The sequence below is a fragment of the Odocoileus virginianus genome, chromosome 24 (genome assembly GCF_023699985.2).
Source record: "Odocoileus virginianus isolate 20LAN1187 ecotype Illinois chromosome 24, Ovbor_1.2, whole genome shotgun sequence".
Classification (NCBI taxonomy): domain Eukaryota; kingdom Metazoa; phylum Chordata; class Mammalia; order Artiodactyla; family Cervidae; genus Odocoileus; species Odocoileus virginianus.
Window position 1 is genome coordinate 40,584,626 of NC_069697.1, and position 20,378 is coordinate 40,605,003.

Sequence of the window (20,378 nt, forward strand, 5' to 3'; positions counted from 1 at the left end):
CCTTAGACACTTAAAAACAAATTTAAGAACATTTCTCACAGATTAAGGAATAACTTTCCATGAATACCATTACTACTTTGTACAAAAACCCTAATGCTGTCAATTAAAATATATTTTGCAATATATATTTGTTGGTCAAATTCAAAGATGCTCAAAAGGCATTTTCTACTTTTCAGTTGTAGGGAATGTTTATTTAATCTGAGGGAGGAAGAGCTTTGTAATAGGAAATCTTATAAGGCAAAATCTCTATTCATTCCCAGGACCTCTGTTTATTCCTAATGGTCACAGTTTCCTATCACCAATACATATGGACCTGGCCTTCCTAAAAGGAAAAATAACCAAAATTCAAATCAGTACAATTAAGAGAGAAATAAAGCAAGCCTCTTGCAGTGGGGCTCTTGAACATACCATTTTGAAAAATTTCGGTACATTGTGTAGTCTGCTGGACATGTAAATAAATTTTTAACTGAGGCCTTTTTATGAAAGATGATTTTAGCGTAGATCCAGAATGAAACCAGTCCAAAAGAAAGTCACATTAGAGGCCATTCAAAAATGAGAGGTATAGTGCTCGCTTTGGTAGCACATATAATAAAATTGGAATGATATAGACATTAGCATGGCCCCCACACAAGGATGACATACAAATTAGTGAAATGTTCCATACTTTTTAAAAATTAGAGATACAAAAAAATGGCTTCAGTGCCTCCCCCCACCCCCTCAACAAAAACAGAAGTCTGCTGAATGTAAGAGCAGCCGATCTGTGTCACTCTTATGATTTCATCTGCTTTCAGGAACCAGCATCATAAAATTGAATAATATGACATCACAGTACAAGACCTGATAAGAGTTGGTTCCTTTTATTCTAGAATAACTAGGCCAACTTTCATTAATGTGGAAGCTGACTGATTAATGTTAAGAATCAAAGGATAGAATAAAGTCAATACCCATACTCAACACTGTTGTATGCTTTTAGTTACAAAACTGTTAGAATTTCTCTTCCTAAAATGTTCATGGCAGAGGTATTCATTTCACTTCTAAATACTACCAGGGTTACTGGGATTGTGTGAGGTAAAGAAATAAACCCAATGGGTATTAACCCAACATGGCGATCTGAAATTGTGATAGAAAGTTACTTATGGCCATGTCTTACAAAGTGCTAAATGCTCAACCTAGGACCTTACATAAAGCTAAAATCAATGACTGCTTGTGTTGGTCAGGTTATAAACCACAGTTCCTCCTCTCCCCTGCTGACCCACCACCAATTAGCCTTCTTGTGAAGACAATATAAGAAATGGACTTCAAGCCAAGAGACAGAAATATAGGCGTTCTAAATACTGATAAAATGTCAAGATCTAGTTTTGACAGAGGAATAGTGAATGAGGCCCAAATTACACAAGGCTCCAAGAACTCAGGAAGAAGTTATCTGAAAGGGAAGAAGCTACATAGCTGGTATTGTGTTTAGTCGCTAAGTTGTGTCCGACTCTTTGTGACCCACAGACTAGAGCCCACCAGGTTCCTGCATCTATGGGATTTCCCAGGCACCGATACTGGAGTGGGTTCCCATTTCCTTTTCCAAGGGATCTTCCCGACCTAGGGGTTGAACCTGGGTCTCCTGCATTGGCAAGTGGATTCTTTACCACTGAACCACCAGGGAAGACCAGTTGGTACTTTACATCAACCCTAAGAAATTCTTATATCTTTTAACAAATGAACTGAATGTCAGCAAAATGCAGAGGGAGTGTCACAATTTCACACATGGCTACCTGCTGGGCAGGCACTTACTACACCTAATTTACAGCCCTTCATCAGCCTGTTAAAAGCCCTAAAACACAGCTTTCATCAACCTTTGGAAGTTCTTCTCTGCTGAAATACTTAACCCACTTTATTTTTCAGATCTCAGAAGACAGCATTCCTTTGATACCCCTGGTGTTAACTGGCACTCCATGTGGTTGGCAGTCACTGGCAAGTAGATGTCCATTACCTTCAGTAACTACCTGGAATTAGCCTGTACCAAGAGATTGCTACTGTTCTATTTTAACACAGCACCAGTACAGAATTCCCCCAAAACAAACAAATTTTTGAATTTGTGACCTTCCACATTTAATGGATATTATAAACAGTGTATATTTATTAATGTAAAAAACAATGGTCTTTGTTCTTAATCAGATAGTTCAACTCTGATGGTTCTTCAAGCCATGTGATGTTAGTATTTTTGATAGTGAAGTGCTCAATCTGGAATGCTATGCAGGTCCTCTTGATTTTAGGTCAAGCTGGAAACCAAAAACATTCCCCGCTGCCCCAAAAGCACTGTCATTTATCTGAATGGATTTACCAGTCCAGACTTTGACCACATGGGGAATAACCAAAAACTGGCCCCAGGACAAAAAGGGTTTGGTGAGATCAAAGACCTCAGGAGTATGACCATACTCAGGAGTATTGTCATCAGCTGAATAAAGGGACCAGGGTCAGCCGCTCCTGACACTCAAGCAAGGTTCATGGTTTAACACATTACACAAGAAAGTCAGCTGACTGGGTTGCTTTTTCAAACAGGACTTAAAGCCAGTTAAGAAACCCCTTCCAGTCATGGTCTTAAAAACTAGCTATAAACAGGTACTCCAATCACTTCATCAGAAAGAGGTGAGCAGGGATCCAACCGCAGAAGGTGTTTTGAAAACCTTTGAGTCCTGACACTGCCATGATCGCTGAACATGAAACAAGGGTCAAACCTATACCTGGGGACAGAAAAAGAAAAAAGCAATGTGACATTAATTGTCATGAGCCACTGGAAAGACTGGCAGGAAGGGATACAAAATGAGCTACTAAATCACCTGAAGAGGATCTAGTGGGGAAGTCTAGTACAAAGCAGGAGTTAGTAATTAAGAGCAATTCCATCATAAGTCAGCAAATATAATGAAAGTGAAGAGGAGTGGAAAAACAGAAAGCTAATCTTGAAAGGTATTAGGAGGAAAGGTCTGAGCTTTTGTGTGTGTATGCGTGTGGGGGGGAGGCAATCCCTAAAGTATAAAACAGCCTGGTGGAAGAGTCTAGTCCTTGCTTAAAGTCCTTCTGGTATTTTCAAAGCCCTGTCATCTTTTACAGTTTAGACACACAGACTGTGGTAGGTACGAGTACAGGCGTGAACCTCGGACAGGAGCTTGAATCTGGCTCCTTATGAACTTAGGTAAGTCATTGACCTCTCCCGGCCATCGATAAAGCAGGAAGGCAATTCATGTAAAATGTCTGGCACATAAAAGCACTTATTTCTCACCTGAGGGGATATCAGAGTCTATGCTGATGGTAACCTGAGTAGAGACCTGGTGGACATAAAGAACACAGACTAGCTGGAGGTTGTGTGGTCTGGAAATAACATTTATTTTATTTTTATCTGCTACCTTGCCGGACAAACTAACTCTCTTAGCATTATTTTAGGGCAGTGGTTGGCCAACTTTGTTCGAAAAGGACCAGATAATAAGTATTTTAGGGTTTGTGGGTCACACAGACTCTGTTCCAGCTAACCAACTTTGTTGCTGAAGTGTAAAAGTGGTCTCAGGCAATACATAAATGAATGTGTGTGTTCCAACAGGTAGTGGCTGCAGCGGGCCTGTGATATCTACTCTGCCGACTCCAACTCTAGAACTTTCTATAAGCCTAAATGCTTGGTAGGTAAGAATAAGCTACAGTTAAGGAATTTAAAAGAAAACCAGGTGGAGTTTAAATAACTCAGGCTAACATCAGCAAGGCCAGAATCTAGAATCTTAGCTATAAACTGCCAGAATGTGAGCAAGACAGTTAGTTATGATTTAAAAAAACAGTGATTCCTCTGGTGGTCCAGTGGTTTTAGTTAAAGAATCAGTCTTAAATTCAGGGGTAGCAGGTTTGATGCCTGGTTTGGGCATCAACCACGAGGAAACTAAGCCAGCATGCCCCTTCTACTGAGCACCCAGGCGACAACCAAGATCCAATGCAGCCAAATAAATAAACAGACCCTAAAAATCAAACAAACAAGATTCATGGAAAAGGGCTTGAGAGATAAGGTGTTGAGACCATCTGGACTATGTATGGGATGGAGCTCCATTCAAGCCTCTATATAGGCCTTAGGATTCCATTGAGTGGGTGCAGAGATCTACTTATCTTGGGGCTGCCTAAGACAAGCCTCTCAAAGAAGGAAGCTGAGGCTTGTTGAGGTAAGATAATGTGCTGAAGATCAACAGTTGTTTTGAGAATGGAGACAAGATGGCAGAATAGAAGGATATGACCTCATCCTTTCTCATGAAAACACCCAAATAACAACTAATTGCTAAACAACCAGAAAATACTGGAACCTACTAAAAAGATATCCTATACACCCAAAGACAATGAAGAAACCATAGCAAGACAGTAGGAGGGGTGCAACTGTGATAAAACTAAATTGCACATTTACCATGTGGGTGATCTACAAACTGGAAAATAATTGTATCACAGGGGTTCTCCCACAGAAGTGAAAATTCTGAACTTTGTGTCAGACTCTTCAGCCTGGGGTTCTGGCATCAGGAGGAGGGGCCACCAGAGCATTTGTCTTTCAACGCCAGGGTTTGATCACAGGAATTCCAGAGCACTGGGGAGACAAAACTCCACTTTTGGAGGGTGCATACAAGGTCTCAAGTAACTTAAATTGAGACATAGCAGACATAAGGATCACAGACTGGCTGAAGGTCAATCTCAGGACCCAGGAGAAAAAGCAGTGACCTCATAGGAGTCTGGGCAAGATCTACCGGGTGGTATTGGAGGGTCTCCTGCTGGTACTGGCAGAGGCGGGGGGCAGCTTTGGCTCACTGCAGGCATGAAGACACTGGCGACAATAGTTCTGGGGGGTACTCACGGGCATGAGCCCTCTCAGAGGCCGCCATTTTTTCACCAAGGTCTGGCCCCACCCAACAGCCTATAGGCTCCAGTGCTGGGACACTTCAGACCAGACAACCAACCTGGCAGGAACACAGCCCCTCCCATCAGTATACAGACTGCCTCAAGTCTTCCTGAGCCTATAGCTGCCCGCTAAACACACCGCACCCCCACCAGAGGGACAAGACCCAGCTCCACCCACCACTGGGCAGGCACCAGCCTCCCTGACCAGGAAGCTTGCACAAGCCTCTTAGACCTCATCCACCAGAGGGCAGACAGCAGAAGCAAGAAAAACTGCAACCCTGAAGCCTGTGGAACAGAAGTGAGAGAGAAAGAGGCGGAGAAAATATTTGATGAGATAGCTGAAAATTTCCCTAACATAGGAAAGAAAAGTCACCCATATCCAGGAAGCATAGGGAGTCCCACACAGGACAAACCCAGGGAGGAATACACTGAGACACATATTAATCAAACTGATAAAAATTAAAGACAAAGAAACAATACTAAGTGCAGCAAAGGAAAAGCAGCAAATAACATACAATGGAATTCCCATAAGGTTATCAGCTGATTTTTCAGCAGAAACTCTTCAGACCAGAAGGAAGTGGCACAATATATTAAAGTGATGGAAGGGAAGACCCTATAATCAAGAATACTCTACCCAGCAAAGATCTTATTCAGATTTGACAGAGAAATCAAAAGCTTTACAGACAAGCAAAAGCTAAGAGAATTTAGTACCACCAGACTATCTTGCAATAAATGCTACAGGAATTTCTCTAGGTGGGAAAAAAAGAGCCCAACTAGAAACAAGAAAATTACAAATGAGACAGCTCACTGATCACAGCAAACATAGAGTAAAGGTAGAAAATCATCCATATACAAATATAATATCAAAACCAGAAGCAGTGAGAAGACTATAAGCAGAAATTGGAAAAACATTAGAAATTAAAAGACTAGCAACTTAAAACCATCTTGTTTATATACAGACTACTGTATCAAACCTCATGGTAAATGCAAACCAAAAATCTACAGTGCATATGCACACACACAAAAAGGAATCCAAACACAACACTAAAAAGTTAGTTATCAAATCGCGAGAGAAGAGAAAAAAAGAGGAAGGGGAGAAACAAAGACCTACAAAAATAAGTCCAAAACAGTTAACAAAATGGCAGTAAGCATATACATATTAATAGTTACCTTAAATGTAACTGGATTAAACGCTCCAACCAAAGACATAGACTGGCTGAATGGATACAAAAACAAGACCCATACATATGCTGTCTATAAGTGACCCATTTCAAATATAGGGACACAGAACTGAAAGTGAGGGGATGACAAAAAGGTATTCCATGAAAATTATGACATATCAGACAAGACAGACTTTAAAATAAAGATGGTTACAAAATACAAAGAAGGACACTACATAATAATCAAGGGATCAACCCAAAAAGAAGATATAACAATTGTAAACATATATATGTAGCCAACATAGGAGAATCTAAATATATAAGACAAATGCTAACAGCCATAAAAGGAGAAATGCACTGTTAACACAATAATAGTAGGGGACTTTAACATCCCACTTTCATCAATGGGTCATTCAGATGGAAAATCAATAACAAAATACAGACCTTAAGTGGCACTTTAGATCAGATGCACTCAATTGATATTTATAAAGCATTTCATCCAAAAGCAGCAGAAGACACATTCTTTTCAAGTACACGTGGAATGTCTTCCATGATTGATCACATGGATCAATAAGTTTAAGAGAGCCTCAGTAAATTAAAGGAAATAGAAATCAGCATCTTTTATGTTCACAACTCATGATTCTCTTTATTTCACAATGAGATTATAAATTAACTACAAGAGAAAAAAACTGTAAAAATCACAAACATGTGAAGGTTAAACATTATGCTACAAAACAACCAACAGATCACTGATGAAATAAAAGAGGAAATAAATATCTAGAGACAAATGAAAATGAAAGCACATCAATACAAAACCTGTGGGATACAGCAAAAGCAGTTCTAAAGGAGATCACAGCCAAACAATCTTACCTCAAGAAATAAGAAAAATCTCAAATAACCTAGCCTTACACCTAAAGCAACTACAGAAAGAAGAACAAATAAAACCTAAAGTTGGAAGAAGGAAAGAAATCATAAAGATGAGAGCAGAAATAAATGAAATAGAGATGAAGAAAAAATTGGAAACATCAATGAATCCAAAAAAGCTGGTTCTTTGAGAAGATAAACAAAATTTATATACATTTAGCCAGACTCATCAAGAAAAAACAGAGTGCTCAAATCAATAAAGTTAGAAATGAAAAAAAAGTTACAACTTACACCACAGAAATGTAAAGGATCAGAAGAGGCTACTGTAAGTAACTATATGCCAATAAAATGGGCAACCTGGAAGAACCGGACAAATTCTCAGAAAGGTACAATCTTGGAAAACTGAACCAGAAAGAAATAGAAAATATGAACAAGCACAAGCACCGAAATTGAAACTGTGTTTAAAAAACTCACATTGAACGAAAGTCCAAGACCATGTAGCTTCACAGGCAAATTCTAACAAACGTTTAGAGAAGAGTTAATGCCTATTTATTTAAAACTATTTTAAAAAATTGCAGGAGAAGGAACTCATTCTATGAGGCCACCACCATCCTGATACCAAAATTAGAGAAATATACCACAAAATAAAAAGAAAATTACAGGCCAATATCACTGATTAACCTGAACGCAAAAATCCTCATCAAAATACTTGCAAGCTGAATATATCTGGAATTTAGAAAGATGGTAACGATAACCCTATATGCAAAACAGAAAAAGAGACTCAGATGTACAGAACAGAGTTTTGGACTCTGTGGGAGAAGGTGAGGGTGGTATGTTTTGAGAGAACAGCATCAAAACATGTATATTATCAAGGGTGAAACAGATCACCAGCCCAGGTTGGATGCATGAGACAAGTGCTTGGGCCTGGTGCACTGGGAAGACCCAGAGGGATTGGGTGGAGAGGGAGGTGGGAGGGGGGACCGGGATGGGGAACACATGTAAATCCATGGCTGATTCATGTCAATGTATGGCAAAAACCACTACAATATTGTAAAGTAATTAGCCTCCAACTAATAAAAATAAATGGAAAAAAGGAAAAAAAAAATACTTGCAAACTGAATCCAACAATATGTTAAAAGGATCATACACAAGTGATGAAATGGGATTTATTCCAGGGGTGCAAGGATTTTCCAGTATTCATAAACCAATCAGTGTGATATACCACATCAGTAAATTGAAGAATAAAAACCATATGATCATCTGAATAGATGCAGAAAAAGCTTTTGACAAAATTTAGCACCCATTTATGACAAAAACTCTCCAGAAGAGAGAACATACCTCAACGCAGTAAAGGTCACACATGACAAACCTACAGCTAACATCATACTCAGTGTCAGAAAGCTAAAGTATTTCCTCTAAGATCAGGAAAAAGACAAGGATGTCCATTCTCATCACTTTTATTCAAATAGTATTGGAAGTCCTAGCTGGAGCAATGAGGCAAGAAAAAAATAAGAGGAATCCAAATTTGAAATGAAGAATCAAAACTGTGATTATTTGCAGATGACATATACAGAAAATCCCAGAGACTCCAAACAAGGAAACTGCTAGAGCTAATAAGTGAATTCAGTACAGTTGCAAGATACAAATATTAATATACAAAAATTTTTTGTTTCTATATAGTAATAAACTATCATAAAATTAAGGAATTTAATAAATAAAATTTAATATTCATATTTATAATTGGATAAAATAGTGCAGCTTTGGCAAACCAATAAGGTGAGCATAGCTGCCTTCCGAAAAGAATAAAATACCTAGGAATGAGTTTAGCCAAGAAGGTGAAACACATGCATACTGAAAATTAAAGGACACTCTTGAAAGAAATGGAAGAATACACAACACAAATAAATGGAAAGACATTCTGTGCTCATGGACTGGAGCATTAATATTGTTAAAATATCCACACTACCCAAACTAATCTACAGGTTCAATGCAATCCCTTTCAAAATTCCAAAAGCATCTTTCAAAGAAATAGAACAAACAATCCAAAATTTGGATAAAACCATGAAAGACTCCAAAACAACAGCCAAAACAATCTTGAGAAAGAAGAATAAATCTGGAGGCATCATGCTTCATGATTTCAAGCTACCAAAGATACATTAATCAAAATGTTATGGTTGCTGTTTAAGTAGCTCAGTCATGACTGTTCAGTTGCTCAGTCGTGTCCAACTCTTTGCGACCCCATGGATGGCAGCATGCCAGGCTTCCCTGTCCTTCACTATTTCCTAGAGTTTGCTCAAACTCACATCCATTGAGTCGGTGATGCCATCCAACCATCTCATCCTCTGTCACCCCCTTCTCCTCCTGCCCTCAATCTTTCCCAGCATGAGGGTCTTTTCCAGTGAGTCAGCTCTTTGCATCAGGTGGCCAAAGTACTGGAGCTTCAGCTTCAGCACCAGTCCTTCCAGTGAATATTCAGCGTAGATTTCTCTTAGGATTGACTGGTTTGTTCTCCATGCTGTCAAAGGGACTCTCAAGAGTCTTCTCCATCAGCACCATAGTTTGAAGGCATCAATTCTTTGGCACTCAGCCTTTTTTATTGTCCAGCTCTCATATCCGTACACGACTACTGGAAAAAACATAGCTTTGACTATATGGACTTTTGTCAGCAAAATTATGTGTCTGCTTTTTAATACACTGTCTAGGTTTGTCATAGTTTCCTATAGACATAAAAACAGACATATGGCACAATGGAACATAATAGAGAGCCTCATGCATATATGGTTAAGTAATTTAAGACAAAGGAGCCAAGAATATACAGTGGGGAAAGGAGAGTATCTTCAATAAACAGCTATGGGGAAACTGGCAACCACATGCAAAAGAGTGAAACTGGACTATTATCTTACACTGTACAGAAAAATTAACTCAGATGAATTAAGAATGCAAAACTGGCAACCATAAAAATCCTAGAAGAAAATACAGGCTGTATGTTGCTAGACATAAGTCCTGATGAGGATTTTTTTGGGTCGGACTCCATAAGCAAAAGCAACAAAAACAAGTGGAACTACATCAAACTAAAAAGCTTCTGCACAGCAAAAGGAAATCACTGACAAAATAGAAAGGCAGCCTACTGAATGGGTGAAAATATTTAGAAATCATATATGAGAAGGGGTTAGTATCCCAAATATGTGAAGAATATATATAACTTAATGGCAAAAAACAAAGAATTAAAAAATAGGCAGAGGATGTGAATATTTTTTTCAAAGAAGACACGCGGATGGACAACAGGTACATGAAAAGGTACAGGTACCTTTTCAACCCAACTACTCCTCAGGGAAATGCAAATCGAAACCACACTGGAATATCACCTCATACCTGTTAAAATGGCTACCCCAGCAGTCCATTGGATAGGACTTGGAGCTTGCATTACAGTGGTCTGGGTTTAGTCCTTGGTCTGAGAACTAAGATCCTGCAAGCTGTGCAATGTGGTATGGCCAAAACAAAAAACAAACACAGACAAACAAAAAACAAGGATGTGAACAAAAGGGAACGCTTGTGCACTCTTGGTGAGAATATAAATGAATATAGTCACTACAGAAATCAGTATGGAGGTTTCTCAAAAAATGAAAAATACAACTACCATATGATCCAGCATTCCCACTACTGGGTATTTATCTGAAAACAATAAAATGCCAATTTGAAGTTCCACTTTCACTGAAACATTATTTGTAATAGCCAAAGTATAGAAAAATGTCTATGTATCTATCAATGGATGCATAGATAAAGAATACATACAAATACAATAGAATGCATACATACATTAGAATACTTTTCTGCCGTGAAAAAATGAATGAAATCTTGCCACTTGTGACAATATGGATAGCCCTTGAGGACATTATGTTAAGTGAAATAAGTCAGAGAAAGACTGATTTCAGTTATATGCAGAATTAAAAAGAAACAATAGCAGTAACAGGGAAGAAAACCAAGCTCATATAAGGAGAACAGAGGGATGGTTGCCAGAAGTGGGATAAGTGGGTGGGGAGTGGGAGAAATAGGTGAAGGAGGTCCAAATGTACCAACTTCCAGTTATAATACAAGTCACAGGGATGTAATATACAGTACAGTGACTATAGTTAACAATACTCTGTTGCATGTTTAAAATCTGCTGAGAGTACATGTTTAACATCTTCATCCCAAGAAAAAAAAAGTTTTTGTAACTAGCTTTGGCAATGTATAACTAATATAGTGAGCAAACCTGGTTTACCAAGAGAAACTGGGACAAACTTTTGCCAAAACCTATCTGATTATAGGTACCTGGACAGGGCAAAGCTATCCAGTGGTAGAGGCTAAATTTGTCTGCAGCCTGTCTCTGCCCCTGATACAAGGCCCACTGGTTTATGAGTACCCATCACGCACTAACTAAAATTGCTTTGTTTCTTAACCTGAAATTTTAAGAAAGTCTAATTGATCAACAGCCTTGCAACTGAGGTCTAACTAAAATCCAATTAGCCATAGTCAGGCACAGGGTAACATATACATAGAACTATCCTTTCCAGGGCTAAGTGAGGCAGGACAGGGAGTCTCTTTGCAGGCTGGCCATTGCTTTCAAACTGTGGAAGTAATTTGTGTAACAAGAGATAACTGTACCTGGATATATCCCTTCAGTCTATGAAGTACTCTGCAGAGCTCTAAGATTTACAGTTATTAGTATTTGAAAAAACATGGGGTGCTTGTTAAAGTAGCAGATTCTCAGGGCTTAGTAGCAGCTTTGGGGTGGGGTACAGAAAAATCTTCCTTTTAAGAGTTGGCACCTCCAGTAGTTCTGCAGGTGGTCCATGAAGAAACAGTAATCACCTCACTTTTGTCTTGAAGTATGATCCAATGGTTCTTAAACACCACATTTTCCCAACTATAAGCTACATAACAACTTTCCCCCAGGAACTACAGTGCCTCTGCTTGGCTCACCTTGCTTGCAAAACAACAGAAATTTTAAAAGCAAGCCAGGGGTGGAGGGTGGCCCGAAGGTGACACAGGCGTGACACAAGGGACAGGGACACCATCCCAGCCTCACCCACACCCTGCACACCAGCGCCTTGTCTTCCTTGAAGCACGTACCCTTCCCAAACACACAAACGCCCACAGAAAATTTTCCTGGAACATAGGCAATGAGGCTTGGGGTTTTCTGAAGGATGACAGTCAAGTTCCTGGATTTCTAAGGCTGCCACGTAAATTCTCAGACAAGCATCTTTCATTGTTGCTGTTGTTACAGGCACTAAGTCATGTCTGACTCCTTCATGTCCCCATGAGCTACAGCCCACCAGGCTCTTCTGTCTGTGGCATTTCCCATGCAAGAACACTGGAGTGGGCTGCCATTTCCTTCTCCAAGGGATCTTCCCAACCCAGGAATCAAACCTGCGTCTCCTCCATCGGCAGGCTAATTCTTTACCACTGAGCCAACACGGAAGCCTCCATCTTTTATTAATCAGGCGTTCAATGCCATGCTCAGTTTTACCTATAAGTCATGGACTTGGAACATTTTCCTTCAGAGATCACACATGGGAGAAAAAGATTTGAATTTAAGCTATCGCCTCAGAATTCAAAGATTCTGACTTGTGGCAAGACACCTCAGGGTGCTACTCCAGAATGACTAGAAGTTTAGCAAATTTTCTCTCACTTGAAAAATCAGAACGTCCTCTCGAGCAGAGTCTCCTAGAACTCCACTTCAGAGAAAAGGCGCTGCATAGGGTTTAATTAATCTCCCGTGTCCACGCAGGGTGGCTAAAGTGAGGGGAGGGAGCACTCACTGGGCCACAAGCAGACCTGTGGCTGCTGAAGACAGAGGAACATCCAAGGTAAGGATCAAAACCTAGAATGATCAAAACCAACTCTCCTGGATAAAGGAACTCTCTCCCAGACACAAAGCCAAAACCCAACTCCTTATGAAGTTTACAGAATCCTGATGTTTTCTGTGTGCAAACTTTTAAAAATGGAATTCTCACCTTTCTCAGAAAGTAGAAGAGGAGCTTTCTAAGTTCCCCACCAAGTGAGTAACAAATAACTTTGGAAACCATAACTAAGATCAGAAACTGTAACTAGTATCAGAAGGTGTGTCCTCTACCTGGTCATTCTAATCTTGTAGAATTAAAGAGAAAGATCTGCCGAAAATCAAACCAAAATGAAACCAAAACCCCCAAACTTCCTCAAATCCAACAAAAATTAAAAGCTAAAAACCCTGCAGATGGAATTAATATAGTTCACTTGACAGTTATTTATCCCGCCCACTCCTTTCCAGCCCCATATCTCCCCCAATCCTTATAAAAGCTGTTTTCTTAATTCAGCACTTGATTAAGCAAGTAGTGATTCACTCCAGACTAGTGGATACTTTCAAGAGTTTGCATACTGTTTCCTGTGTTTTTTTGGAGAGGCTCATTCTTGCTGAGGAAGTAAAACTCCAGCCTTTGCAAGTATTTGGTGGCTCCTGGGAACTGTGACTTCTCCCTGAAGCTATGCTTCGCCTGGATCCAGGGAATTCCCCTACTAACAATGAGCACAATGAACACAGCGTTTGATTATCTGCCCCGTCATTTTCTTGTAGGAAACAGAACCTATATACGAAAACACAGGTAGGCGTCTCCTTCTCCGTAACTTAGAACAATCACTTAAATGGAATGCTAAGTGAATAGCAGCACCAAAAGGATGATACAGCAATCTGACATCAAGCCTGTCCTTCCATTTGCCACAGATCCCAACTCTACTAACAGGCTTGCTTTCAGATGAATTGCCTGTTAGAAGCATTCTGATGAGACCTTATATTAGACAGTTTTACTGAAAAATTGGGTAGAGCTTACAAATTGGGTAGAACTTACGGGAACAGCCAGTGGGCATGCAGGGTAGCCTTGTACTCACTCCCAGAGGGACCGTGGGCAAGTTGCTGGACTTCAGTGGGCTTCTGTTTCCTTATCTGTAAAATGGGAGTGTTGACAATACCTTTTTCAAGGGGGGTTAAGTGAGTTAATGCATGTTAACCTTTTCAGAATAATGCCTGGAACATGGCAAGCACTGTATGAATTTGCTATTACAGTACAGAAGGTCCCCAACTTCATGATGGCTGATGGCTTTTCAACTTTATAACGGTATGAAAGTGGTATGCATTCAGTAGAAAATATAAAATGTGATCTTTTCCCAGGCTAGTGATATTTTTTGTTTATAAGGGTAAACAACCAATATACTTACAATGATTCTGTACCCAGACAACCATTCTGTCTCCCACTTTCAGAAGTGTATTCAATATATTACATGAGATATTCAACACTTTATTTTATTTTATTTTTTTTTAATTTATTTTTTTTTCCATTTATTTTTATTAGTTGGAGGCTAATTACTTTACAGCATTGCAGTGGTTTTTGTCATACATTGAATTAGCCATGGATTTACATGTATTCCCCATCCCGGTCCCCCCTCCCACCTCCCTCTCCACCCCATCCCTCTGGGTCCTCCCAGTGCACCAGGCCTGAGCCCTTGTCTCATGCATCCAACCTGGGCTGGTGATCTGTTTCACCCTAGATATACATGTTTCGATGCTGTTCTCTTGAAACATCCCACCCTCGGGTTCTCCCATAGAGTCCACAAGTCTGTTCTATACATCTGAGTCTCTTTTTCTTTTTTTGCATATAGGGTTATCGTTACCATCTTTCTAAATTCCATATATATGTGTTAGTATACTGTAATGGTCTTTATCTTTCTGGCTTACTTCGCTCTGTATAATGGGCTCCAGATTCACCCATCTCATTAGAACTGATTCAAATGAATTCTTTTTAACGGCTGAGTAATATTCCATGGTGTATATGTACCACAGCTTCCTCATCCATTCATCTGCTGATGGGCATCTAGGTTGCTTCCATGTCCTGGCAATTATAAACAGTGCTGCGATGAACATTGGGGTGCACGTGTCTCTTTCAGATCTGGTTTCCTTGGTGTATATGCCTAGAAGTGGTATTGCTGGGTCATATGGCAGTTCTATTTCCAGTTTTTTAAGAAATCTCCACACTGTTTTCCATAGCGGCTGTACTAGTTTGCATTCCCACCAACAGTGTAAGAGGGTTCCCTTTTCTCCACACCCTCTCCAGCATTTATTGCTTGTAGACTTTTGGATAGCAGCCATCCTGACTGGCGTGTAATGGTACCTCATTGTGGTTTTGATTTGCATTTCTCTGATAATGAGTGATGTTGAGCATCTTTTCATGTGTTTGTTAGCCATCTGTATGTCTTCCTTGGAGAAATGTCTGTTTAGTTCTTTGGCCCATTTTTTGATTGGGTCATTTATTTTTCTGGAGTTGAGCTGGAGGAGTTGCTTGTATATTTTTGAAATTAATCCTTTGTCTGTTGCTTCATTTGCTATTATTTTCTCCCAATCTGAGGGCTGTCTTTTCACCTTGCTTATAGTTTCCTTTGTTGTACAAAAGCTTTTAAGTTTCATTAGGTCCCATTTGTTTATTTTTGCTTTTGTTTCTAAAATTCTGGGATGTGGGTCATAGAGGATCCTGCTGTGATTTATGTCAGAGAGTGTTTTGCCTATGTTCTCCTCTAGGAGTTTTATAGTTTCTGGTCTTACATTTAGATCTTTAATCCATTTTGAGTTTATTTTTGTGTATGGTGTTAGAAAGTGTTCTAGTTTCATTCTTTTACAGGTGGTTGACCAGTTTTCCCAGCACCACTTGTTAAAGAGGTTGTCTTTTTTCCATTGTATATCCTTGCCTCCTTTGTCGAAGATAAGGTGACCATAGGTTCGTGGATTTATCTCTGGGCTTTCTATTCTGTTCCATTGATCTATACTTCTGTCTTTGTGCCAGTACCATACTGTCTTGATGACTGTGGCTTTGTAGTATAGTCTGAAGTCAGGCAGATTGATTCCTCCAGTTCCATTCTTCTTTCTCAAGGTTACTTTGGCTATTCGAGGTTCCTTGTATTTCCATACAAATTGTGAGATTATTTGTTCTAGTTCTGTGAAAAATACCGTTGGTAGCTTGATAGGGATTGCATTGAATCTATAGATTGCTTTGGGTAGTATAGCCATTTTGACAATATTGATTCTTCCAATCCATGAACACGGTATATTTCTCCATCTGTTTGTGTCCTCTTTGATTTCTTTCATCAGTGTTTTATAGTTTTCTATGTATAGGTCTTTTGTTTCTTTAGGTAGATATATTCCTAAGTATTTTATTCTTTTTGTTGCAATGGTGAATGGTATCGTTTCCTTAATTTCTCTTTCTGTTTTCTCATTGTTAGTGTATAGGAATGCAAGAGATTTCTGTGTGTTAATTTTATATCCTGCAACTTTACTGTATTCATTGATTAGCTCTAGTAATTTTCTGGTAGAGTCTTTAGGGTTTTCTATGTAGAGGATCATGTCATCTGCAAACAGAGAGAGTTTCACTTCTTCTTTTCCTATCTGGATTCCTTTTACTTCTTTTTCTGCCCTGATTGCTGTGGCCAACACTTCCAAAACTATGTTGAATAGTAGTGGTGAGAGTGGGCACCCTTGTCTTGTTCCTGATTTCAGGGGAAATGCTTTCAATTTTTCACCATTGAGGGTGATGCTTGCTGTGGGTTTGTCATATATAGCTTTTATTATGTTGAGGTATGTTCCTTCTATTCCTGCTTTCTGGAGAGTTTTAATCATAAATGGATGTTGAATTTTGTCAAAGGCTTTTTCTGCATCTATTGAGATAATCATATGGTTTTTATCTTTCAATTTGTTAATGTGGTGTATTACATTGATTGATTTGTGGATATTAAAGAATCCTTGCATTCCTGGGATAAAGCCCACTTGGTCATGGTGTATGATTTTTTTAATATGTTGTTGGATTCTGTTTGCTAGAATTTTGTTAAGGATTTTTGCGTCTATGTTCATCAGTGATATTGGCCTGTAGTTCTCTTTTTTTGTGGCATCTTTGTCTGGTTTTGGAATTAGGGTGATGGTGGCCTCATAGAATGAGTTTGGAAGTTTACCTTCTTCTGCAATTTTCTGGAAGAGTTTGAGTAAGATAGGTGTTAGCTCTTCCCTAAATTTTTGGTAGAATTCAGCTGTGAAGCCATCTGGTCCTGGGCTTTTGTTTGCTGGAAGATTTCTGATTACAGTTTCGATTTCCTTGCTTGTGATCATTTTGTTAAGATCTTCTATTTCTTCCTGGTTCAGTTTTGGAAAGTTATACTTCTCTAAGAACTTGTCCATTTCTTCCAAGTTGTCCATTTTATTGGCATAGAGCTGCTGGTAGTAGTCTCTTATGATCCTTTGTATTTCAGTGTTGTCTGTTGTGATCTCTCCATTTTCGTTTCTAATTTTGTTAATTTGGTTCTTCTCCCTTTGTTTCTTAATGAGTCTTGCTAATGGTTTGTCAATTTTGTTTATTTTTTCAAAAAACCAGCTTTTAGCTTTGTTGATTTTTGCTATGGTTTCTTTAGTTTCTTTTGCATTTATTTCTGCCCTAATTTTTAAGATTTCTTTCCTTCTACTTACCCTGGGGTTCTTCATTTCTTCCTTCTCTAGTTGCTTTAGGTGTAGAGTTAGGTTATTTATTTGACTTTTTTCTTGTTTCTTGAGGTAGGCCTGTAATGCTATGAATCTTCCCCTTAGCACTGCTTTTACAGTGTCCCATAGGTTTTGGGTTGTTGTGTTTTCATTTTCATTCATTTCTATGCATGTTTTGATTTCTTTTTTGATTTCTTCTATGATTTGTTGGTTATTCAGAAGCGTGTTGTTTAGCCTCCATATGTTTGAATTTTTAATAATTTTTTTCCTGTAATTGAGATCCAGTCTTACTGCACTGTGGTCAGAAAAGATGACTGGAATGGTTTCAATTTTTTTGAATTTACCAAGACTAGAATTATGGCCTATGATGTGATCTATTCTGGAGAAGGTTCCGTGTGCACTTGAGAAAAAGGTGAAGTTGATTGTTTTGGGGTGAAACGTCCTATAGATGTCAATAAGGTCTAGCTGGTCCATTGTGTCCTTTAAAGTTTGTGTTTCCTTGTTTATTTTCTGTTTAGTTGATCTATCCATAGTTGTGAGTGGGGTATTAAAGTCTCCTACTATTAATGTGTTACTATTAATTTCCTCTTTCATACTCGTTAGTGTTTGCCTTACATATTGCGGTGCTCCTATGTTGGGTGCATATATATTTATAATTGTTATATCTTCTTCTTGGATTGATCCTTTGATCATTATGTAGTGTCCATCTTTGTCTCTTTTCACAGACTTAATTTGAAAGTCTATTTTATCTGATATGAGTATTGCGACTCCTGCTTTCTTTTGGTCTCCGTTTGCGTGGAATATTTTTTTCCAGCCCTTCACTTTTAATCTGTATGTGTCCCTTGCTTTGAGGTGGGTCTCTTGTAGACAGCATATATAGGGGTCTTGCTTTTGTATCCATTCAGCCAGCCTTTGTCTTTTGGTTGGGGCATTCAACCCATTTACATTTAAGGTAATTATTGATAGGTATGGTCCTGTTGCCATTTATTTTGTTGTTTGGGGTTCACATTTACACCACCTTTCTGTGTTTCCTGTCTAGAGAAGATCCTTTAGTATTTGTTGAAGAGCTGGTTTGGTGGTGCTGAATTCTCTCAGCTTTTGCTTGTCTGTAAAGCTTTTGAGTTCTCCTTCATATCTGAATGAGATCCTTGCTGGGTAGAGTAATCTAGGTTGTAGGTTATTCTCTTTCATTACTTTAAGTATGTCCTGCCATTCCCTTCTGGCCTGGAGGGTTTCTATTGATAGATCAGCTGTTATCCTTATGGGAATCCCTTTGTGTGTTATTTGTTGTTTCTCCCTTGCTGCTTTTAATATTTGTTCTTTGTGTTTGATCTTTGTTAATTTGATTAATATGTGTCTTGGGGTGTTTCGCCTTGGGTTTATCCTGTTTGGGACTCTCTGGGTTTCTTGGACTTGGTTGGCTATTTCCTTCCCCATTTTAGGGAAGTTTTCAGCTATTATCTCCTCGAGTATCTTCTCATGGCCTTTCTTTTTGTCTTCTTCTTCTGGGACTCCTATGATTCGAATGTTGGGGTGTTTCACATTGTCCCAGAGGTCCCTGAGGTTGTCCTCATTTCTTTTGATTCTTTTTTCTTTTTTCCTCTCTGCTTCATTTATTTCCACCATTTTATCTTCTAACTCACTTATCCTATCTTCTGTCTCTGTTATTCTACTCATGGTTCCCTCCAGAGTGTTTTTGATCTCATTTATTTCATTGTTAATTTTTAATTGACTTTTTTTATTTCTTCTAGGTCCTTGTTAAACCTTTCTTGCATCTTCTCAATCTTTGTCTCCAGGCTATTTATTTGTAACTCCATTTTGTTTTCAAGATTTTGGATCATTTTTCTTATCATTATTCTAAATTCTTTTTCAGGTAGATTCCCTATTTCTTCCTCTTTTGTTTGACTTGGTGGGCTTTTTCCATGTTCCTTTACCTGTTGGGTATTTCTCTGCCTTTTCATCTTGTTTAGATTGCTGTGTCTGGAGTGGGCTTTCTATATTCTTGTGGTCTGTCGTTCCTTTTTATTGTGGAGGTTTCACCCAGTGGGTGGGGTTGGATGATTGGTTTGTCAGGGTTTCCTGGTTAGGGAAGCTTGTGTCAGCGTTCTGGTGTGTGGAATTGGATTTCTTCTCTCTGGAGTGCAGTGGATTGTCCAGTAATGAGTTTTGCAATGGGTCTTTGTGTTAGGTGTGACTTTGGACAGCCTGTGTCAACACTTTATTTTAAAATAGGCTTTGTGTCAGATGATTTTGCCCGACTGTAGGCTAATATATCTGTCCCGGGAAAGTTTAAGGTATGCTGGGCAGAACTATGATGTTTGGTAAGTTAGGTGTACAGTATACATTTTTTGACTTACTATATGTCTAACTTACAATAGGATTATCAGAATGTAACCTCACTGTAAATCAAGGAAGACCTGTAAATAGATTCCCCCTTTTTTCAATAACCCAGAACTCCTAATTAAGATCACTTGACAGAGTGCCAGAACACTGAAAATTCTTGAGAACTAATTTTGCATCATAAGAATATTCATTTAAACAATTATCAACTGGTATCAAATTGCTAGGGCAGGAAGCTAACACCTTTTAAGGGATTTAAAATTCCAAAACATTCCCACTATACCTTGAGATGAACTTACAAAAGAATAGTTTTATAAAAGAGTAGTTATATTCTGTTTATATTCTCCCTGAATTCAGATGTTGACATCCTAAAGCCCCAAAAATTATATATTAGGAGGTGCGGCCTTTGAGAGGTTCTCAGGTCATGAGGGTGCAGACTTCATGAATGGGATTAGTGTTCTCATAAAACAGACCCCACAGAGACCCTTCCACCTTGTGAAAAAAGCAAGAAAGCGCTGGTGTTGAACCAGTAAGAGGACTTGCAGAAGAATCCAACGTGCTGGTGCCTTGATCTTGGACTTCCCAGC

At 38.9% G+C, this 20,378-nt stretch overlaps 1 non-coding gene across 1 annotated transcript; it reads left to right on the forward strand.

The window, feature by feature from the left end:
- The first annotated feature begins 564 nt into the window (after nucleotides 1-564).
- LOC139031004 (U6 spliceosomal RNA) lies at nucleotides 565-668 on the forward strand. Its single transcript, XR_011483434.1, has one exon. It is a non-coding gene; the product is annotated as a U6 spliceosomal RNA (small nuclear RNA).
- Nucleotides 669-20,378: the final 19,710 nt, after the last annotated feature.